This window comes from Alexandromys fortis, unplaced genomic scaffold, assembly GCF_014885135.2.
Source record: "Alexandromys fortis isolate MF-2015 unplaced genomic scaffold, M_Fortis_MF-2015_v1.1 scaffold_223, whole genome shotgun sequence".
Lineage (NCBI taxonomy): Eukaryota > Metazoa > Chordata > Mammalia > Rodentia > Cricetidae > Alexandromys > Alexandromys fortis.
The window spans coordinates 1826696-1835131 of NW_026068095.1; the positions used below are offsets into that span (position 1 = coordinate 1826696).

The 8436-nt window shown below is 43.7% G+C and overlaps 1 pseudogene; it reads right to left on the reverse strand.

The window, feature by feature from the left end:
- Window positions 1-2470: 2470 nt before the first annotated feature.
- Window positions 2471-6884, reverse strand: LOC126489162 (group XIIA secretory phospholipase A2-like; annotated as a pseudogene).
- Between the last annotated feature and the right edge of the window lie 1552 nt (window positions 6885-8436).

The following is an 8436-nucleotide window of genomic DNA, read 5'->3' on the forward strand; positions in this document are numbered from 1 at the left end:
GCCTAGAACACACTACGTAACCCAGGCTGACCTTGGGCTCAAGGCAATCCTCCTGCCTCAGCTTCCTTTGGGACTTTTCCTTCCATTGGTGCCTGTACCTTGAAGCAGTCCTAAGGCATATGCACTCTCTAGTAGAGTTCACCGCCATCACATGTGTGGCCTCTGGTGTCAGCCAGCTGTCTGGCACTGGATAAAATAGCACATCCAAACAGCTTATAAGGAAGACAGATTGGTTCTGGCTCACACTGTCTAGGTGTCCAGTCCCTGGGCACATGGCCCTGTTGCCTGTGATACAGCAGAAACATGAAAAAGGAGACTATTCACCTTCTGATGGCCTGGAAGCAAAAAAAGAGGGAGCAAGAAAGGGGTCAGAGTCCTAGTGTTCTCTTCAAGAGCCCACCTGGCTACCTAACCTCTTCCTTGTAAACCTCACCTCCTAACCAGGCTATAACACTTCCCAATAACACCACAGGCAGGTGACCAAGCCTTTAGCTTCTGGGTCTTTGGGGTCATTTTAAAATCCAAGACTATACAGGCTTTAACTGCCTCAAGCCACTTCCTTAAAAGTGTTCATGGGGTTCTCTCAGCTCCTAAAAGTGAATGGCAGCTACCAAACACTGACTGGCTCCTTCAAAACAAATAGATGATGTTTTTTCTTCTGTTCAGTATCTTTCTAGATTTCTTTCCAATGCCAAAGACCAGGGCCAATCATCTTCCTCTTCCTCTTTAGCTCAGAACGAAACTGTTTGGAGACCACCTAGTAGCTTGCTCAGTGTTCCTAGGGTTTACTGGTCTCAAGCAAATGAGGATCTGGGCACTAAAGCAAAATGTGTTACAGACCACAGATGGGGCTGGCAGGTTGACCAGCACTTACTGCCAAGCCTGGCCACCTGAGTCAGTCCCCAGAAGCCACTTGGTGGAAGGAGAAAACCAAGTCCCGCAGGTTGTTCTCTGATGTCCACACTGGCCTGGTGGAATGGACACCTGCTTCCTTCTTCCCTGACCCAAGGAAATAAATAACTGGAAACAAAGAGATGGAAGACCCCACCTCAGACTTCTGACTAAAGAAGTCTGGGGAGGGGTTCAGAGTTTGCGTTGCCAATCAATTACCTGGTGATGCTGACGGCTGGGGTTTGAGGGCAACACTGTGGGAATCAGTCCAGGTCTGTTGAGGAAATGAAGGCTTACAGAACCAAAGTCTCTGTTCCAAAGTAATCCAGCTCAGTGCCAAGACAAGCACCCCATCTTCTAACCTTCACGTGCTAACTGAACACCTGTCCTATTGTTTCTCTTAAAGCTTACCACTGTCCACAGGACTCCCTCTGTGTTCTTTTGGCATTGCGCCAAATCTCAAATATCATTCTGCTTCTTCCGCAGGGCACCTAGACAGTAGACTTACACAGTAACTCGAGGTATAATATTATTGTTGTGCTGAGATCCTCTCAGAAAAAAGAGTCTTGGCCATAGTCTGCCTGTTTTTTATTTCATTATTATTATTATTATTATTATTATTATTATTATTATGCTCTACATTTTTCTCTGCTCCACTCCCTACCTCTCCCCTTCAACCCTCTCCCAAGGTGCCCATGCTTCCAATTTATTCAGGAGATTTTGTCTTTTTCTACTTCCCACGTAGATTAGATCTGTGTATTCTCTCTGAGGGTCCTCATTGTTGTCAAGCTTCTCTGGGATTGTGATTTGCAGGCTGTTTTTCACAGACCTTGAAAGAACGGTACTTAACTTCATGTGGAAAATCAAAAAACCCAGGATAGCCAAAACAATCCTGTACAATAAAAGAACTCCTGGAGGCACCACAATCCCTGACTTCAAACTCTACTACTGAGCTACAGTACTGAAAACAGCCTGGTATTGGCATAAAAACAGACAGGAGGACCAATGGAACCGAATCGAGGACCCGGATATTAATCCACATACCTTTGAACACCTGATTTTTGACAAAGAAGCAAAAAAAAAAAAAAAGTAAAAGAGAAAACATTTAACAAATGGTGCTGGCATAACTGATATTAACATGTAGAAGAATGGATATAGACCCATATCTATCACCATGCACAAAACTCAAGTCCAAGTAGATCAAAGACCTCAACATAAAGCCAGCCACACTGAACCTTAAAGAAGAGAAAGTGGGAAGTACACTTGAATGCATTGGCACAAGTGACCACTTCCTAAATATAACCCCAGCAGCACAGACATTGAGAGAAACAATTAATAAATGGGACCTCTTGAAACTGAAAACCTTCTGTAAAGCAAAGGGCACCGTCAATAAGACAAAATGACAGCTTACCGAATGGAAAAAGATCTTCACTAACCCCACATCAGACAGAGGTCTGATCTCCAAAATATACAAAGAACTCAAGAAATTGGTCATCAAAAGAACAAATAATTTAATTAAAAAAAAATGGAGTACAGACCTGAACAGAGAACTGTAAACAGAGGAATCTAAAATGGCTGAAAGACACTTAAGGAAATGTTCAACATCCTTAGTCATCAGAGAAATACAAATCAAAACAACTCTGAGATTCCATCTTACACCTGTAAGAATGGCCAAGATCAAAAACACAATTGTTTATTTCTAAATAAGTGCTGTTTGTAGACAGCTACATCTTCAAGATATTCCTCAGTTTGCATTTGGGTTTGGTAGAAAGGATGATAAAAATTTACTTTTATTCTCTTAGTTAGAGTATTTATTGTTGTGATAAACACAATGACCAAAAGCAACTTGGGGAGGGAAAGGTTTATTTGGTTTATACTTCCATATTATAATTCATTAGGAAGTCAGGACAGGAACTCCTGCAGGGCAGAACCCTGGAGGCAGGAGCTGATGCAGAGGCTATGGAGGGGTCTTGTTTATTGGCTTGCTCCTCATGGCTCACTCTGCTTGCTTTCTTATGGAACCCAGGACCACTAGCCCAAGATCATTCCCATACATAATGACCTAGGATCTACAGGCTTGCCTGCCTATAGTACAATCTTATGAAGACACATTTCTTAAATGAAATTCTTTCCCTCAAATGACTCTAATGTATGTCAAGTAGACATAAAAGTAGCCGGGACACTCTCTTAGGTTCTTTTCTTGGAACTCTGCAAATTAAATGGACAAAAATCAGACAATAGAAAAGATATTTTAATTATGTACTCAGAAGGCTAAAGAAGCCACACACTTTTTATTGCTATCACTGAGTCAGGAAGCCTTCTCTTAAAAGAATTGTGCCTCTGCTTGCTTCTCGCAAACAGAGCCCACCCGAAAAGCCATGCTTAACTCTGCTTTTTTTTTTTTTTGGTGTTTAAATTTTTTTTCAAGCTTTTTCAGGTTTTATGTGGATTTAGCTAGCCTTATGTTGGGCACCAATTTTTAGTAGGAGGCCACTTGTTTGTTCCCTGGCCCAGACTGCTGAAATAACCACACAGAAACTGTATTAATTAAATCACTGCTTGGCCTATTAGCTCTAGCTCCTTGTTGGCTTGCTGTTATATATTAATTTAACCCATCTCTATTAATCTGTAAATCGCCATGTGGCATGGCTTACCAGCAAGGTTCCATCTGGCATCTGTCTCTGGCAGGGCTACATGGCTTTACTCTAACTCCACCTTCTTTCTCCCAGCATTCAGTTTAGTCCTCCCCCTCCCCCCATTTTCTCTCATTTTTAATGTTAAGTACAGCTATGAAAACCAAATCACACAGTCTTCAAGCTTTTCTTGCCGTTTTGGGGGAGCCACTGAGACAGTGAGGTCCATGAAGGCAAGCATGCTGTTCTCTCTACTTACTCCCAGTCCTGAGCATGCTCTTCTACTTCTTCCTACCCTAAACTCCTTTTCACTGTGAGGTTTTAAAATCAAAACACAGTCAAGGAAGGTCTTACAATGACCTCTTCCAAAAATAAGGTGGTTTCAGGAGGTGAATGCATGTTCTTTGACTGTCCTTCATTCTTGTCTGCACACCAGCTTCAGGGGCTTCCTTACAGATCTTTTTTTTTTTTTTTTTTTTCATAACAGCACCAACATGCGGCTCGCTGGCTGTCCAGGTATGGCTTGCAGTCCAAATGTATGGCGCTGTCAAACAGGAGTTTCACCGTTGTTTCACATGCCTGGACGCTCTGAGCAAGCCCTAGAGTCTTCTGCACCCGGCAGATCTTGGAGAGGCAGTATTGGAACTCGTCACAGTCGTTCTTGCTTTTCCCACAGGTCTCGTAGCACTTTGTCAGGGATGGGATGCCAATGTTCAGATGAACACCAAACAATGGAGAGCCACATCCATTTGGTGGGACGGTTTATATCCGTAGAGTGGAAGAGGCTTCGATCTGTTGTACTGGCAGAGCCCGTCCTCGCCGCCTAGCAGGTTGAGCGTGGCGTTGAGGTATGTGTCGATCTTGTGGATGCCGTTGTGGATGGTCTTGAGGGTGGCCCTCCAGTCGGTGGTCTGGTCCTGTTCCTGTCCTTGCGAGGTGGCCAGAAGGAGCAGGAGCATGGCCCCATGCAGGGCACGGGCCGTGGGGAAGGGGGGCACCACCTAGCTGCTCGGCCACGGGCGGGGCAGCGGCCTTAAGACAGTTTCTTTATTCATTAACCAATAAAAGCAACACATATACAGAAGGACTCCCCACATCCGAAGCCTTTATGAAAAAAAGACATTCAAAGAGGCAGTGGCTAGATTATTAAGAATGATTAAGAATTATATATTATCTTGGTCTATTTTCTTCTTTTCTTCTTTGTCATGTAGCAATGATCTTCTCTCTTTTTTTTTTTGGTTTTTTGATATAGGGTTTCTCTGTAGCTTTGGAGACACTCCTGGAACTTGCTCTTGTAGAGCAGGCTGGTCTTGAACTCACAGAGATCCACCTGCCTCTGCCTCTGCCTCCTGAGTGCGCCACCACCACCACCTGGCCACAGTCAGAATGGTCTTGAACTCAAAATATTCCTGCCTCCACTTCCTAAGTGCTGAGATTATAGGCGAATTCTATCATGCCCACCTCTTGGTCCATTTTCAATCGATATAACAGATACCCAAGGTTACTTTATAAAACAATGTGGCACATTTGTCTGTAATTCTGGTGCCTAAAGTATTCAAACAGCATGGTATTGATGCCTAGATGGGGTCTCCTAGGTGACCCAAACAAGGCAGAGAGGCCAAGAGAGTTCATCATGTTCAGGGGTCAACTATAGGGTGACTTTTTTTTCCCACATGAGCATTCTTAATTAGTTTTAGCACAAACTAATCCATATACAAAGGACACATGTTTTAGGATAATAGATTCTGGAACTCTTCACCACTACCTGACACCCCTTTCCTTGAAACTTTCTCTCTCCCTTCCAAAAAGTTGTATATGTCAAAAACTAAGTTGGAGCTGGGATGGCAGCTAAGCACAGGTCTTACAAACCTGGTGTGCGGAGGCAGGCGGGAGTTCAGGAGTTCAAGGTCATCTTCTGGTAGGCAGGCTACACAGGACCTTATTTTAAAAGGAAACGTCAACAAAAATAGGCAGCAAGATGACTCCTTAGGTAAAGTGGTTGCTGCCAAGACTGATGGCCTAAGTTGGATCCTTGGACCTACTTAGTGGAAGGAGAGAACTAATTCCTGAAAGTTGTCCTTTGACCTTCCCATGATAGTTTATGACAATCATGCCTTCGCTCACATGCACACAGGTATAGGAATAAATAAAAACACGCAATAAAAATCGAAACTAACAGAAAGAGCTGAGTCGGTATTTGCAAAGAGAAAGTGAGAAAGCTTTAGGTTAATTGTTATATGATGTGAGATCCTTAAAGGGGAAAAAGCAAAGGTCAGAATAAAGATGAGTAGGTAGAAAAGGTCAAATGTAAGCACCTTGCTCTTCCTATTAAATCAACTCCTGGCAGCTGGATACCTGAATAACAGTGTCTCATTCAGCAGATGGTTTCCCAAGTGGGTGCAGGGAATCCACCAATGCTGAGTGCTTCATGGTGCTAGCAGTCAAGATGCTTGGGAGGGATGTTTCTATGGACACACACACACACACACATACACACACACACACCAAGGTTAGTGGCTAGAACAGATTATTTATCCAGTTTTTGAGTCCAGAGGGCATGAGTCAGATGATTTCTAGACGTTGGAACAAAAGATCTTCAGAAGGGGGACTCAGGACAGGGAGTGGCAAGCCAACAGATTTCCTGGTTTGTGGTTCAAGCATCTCTGGCAATGGGAGATAGCATGTTTGTCATGGTTATTTCTTGGGCAGAGCACAGAAGGGTCCAATTTCTTCTCACCAGGATTTTTTTTTTTGATTCTGCCAAAATAGACCCGGGCAATCAGGTTTCTGTTCTTAGACATACCAAATCAGAAAGATAAGAGAAAATCTGCAATTACCAATTACCAGAAAAACCTAAAAATTGGCCATTTCTGTTAGAGGTACAGAAAACCTGTATTTGTTTGACTTGATTATTGATACATAAATACAAAAATAGTAATTGACAAATTGGTGAGTTTTGTTTTTTCTGTTTTTAATTTTCCAAAGTAGAGTCTTGCTATGTCACTCTGACTGGCCTTGAACTCATGGCAATCCACCTGCCTCATTCTTCTAAGTTCTGTTATTACAGGATAAGACATTAATTTAAGATCTTTTTAAGTTTTTTGGAATTTTAAAAACATTTATTTATTTATATGTATGTATGTGAGAGAGAGAGAGTGGGGAGAGAGTGCACACTTGCATGTACGTGTATATATGTGAGTGCATGTGTCGTAACATACATATGGAGATCAAAGAAAAATTAAAAAATCAAACCAAACAAAGAGCCGTGGAGTATTGTTCTCTCCTTTCACCATGTGGGTTCTGGAGATGAGCTCTGCTGAGGACTGCAGCAAGCGCTTTTATCTGAAGAACTATCTTATCAGTCAGCCCCTGTGGGACTTTTAATAAAGCAACAGCAGTAACGGCAGCAGCAGCAGCAGCAGAGGCAGCAGCAGCAGCAGCAGAGGCAGCAGCAGCAGCGGCAGCAGAGGCAGCAGCAGCAGCAGCAGCAGCAGCAGCAGCAGAGGCAGCAGCAATGGAAGACAAGAACGAGGAGGATGAGAAGGAATAATTTATCGACTTCCTGTGAATGATAGATAGCCTAAGGGAAAGGAGGAAGCAGGTGCCTCAAATGTGGAGAGAGGGCCCTAAAGAGGTAGCGATGTTTAAATAGAAAGGCCCTAAGCATTAGAACTCTAACTCTTCTCTCAGTTACTCTTCTCATTGTGTGATTAAATGCCTCACAAAAGCAACTCGAGGAAGTGTTTGCTCACGGTTTGAGGTACGCCCACCATAGCAGGGAAGGCATTGATTGTGTCTGGAGTGTGGTGTGGCTGGCCGCATTGCATTGTACCTGCTGTAGAGAAGCAGTGATGAACGCCTGTTCTCAGCTCACTCTCAGCGTTTTATTCTGTTTCGGAATCAGAATTGTACTTCCTGTTTGTGATGGATCTTCCCAACTCATTGAAGTCAAATCTAGTTTTGTCTCCTGGGTGATTCTAGGGCCTGCCAATTGATAGAACCCCCACAATGCTCATCAGTTTATCCACGGGCAGATTTATGAATCCATCAGCTTCTACATCAGATTTTAGAAAGCTTCATCCCGTGGCATGATGCATTGCATGCACGGACATCGGGATGCTTGGGAGGGTCTTTCTTGTGAATCTGGCAGAGGGCAAGGCACCACGGCAGCTGCTTGCTGCAGCTTTCTGAGAGGAATCTGAGAGAGACAATATCTGTCAGGGAGTGATGGGGGACTTAAAAATAGCCACAATTAAGATCCAAAGAGAGTTCATTACAGCACAATTAACAAGGAAAATTGGTTATTCCTGTCACATAAGCCGCCTGAAAATAGTGGCTCTACTCACTAGTGGTCAGGGTGCAGCAGGGCTGATCATGGGTAGGAAAGAGTGAGACATCAATTGCAAGCCCACCTGTATTAGTGGCGTATATTCGTTCAGATGGGATGGAAAGGTTAAGTATCACGTTTTGTCGTGCTGGTGGTTATTCTTGAGACAGAGCTTTGTCGCATGGCCTTAAACTCATCCTTTATCCTCCCGCCCCAGTCTGTTTGGTGCTTGGATTACAGGTCTGTGTCCCACCCACATCTGGCAAGCCTCACTTTTGAGCTGACAGTTCAGCCCTTGGAATTTAGCATATCAAATGCCTGGTTGGTTTAATTTTTGTTTGCCAAGGTGAAAGAACAAACTCATTAAGATTTTTCAGGTGTTCCCTAGGGACTCCCAAAAATAATTCAAACTTTAAAAAGGGAGACGAGCTCACCCCTGACACTGCCTGGGGCACCAGGACGCAGAGGCTCCATGGTCCACGACCTAGGATAGAATCAAACACAACCAGAGGGGGAAAATGGCAGTGCAATGGTGCCCGAAGATACTCTGCTCTACTCATAGATGGTTCCCTGGCCCAGCAGTCA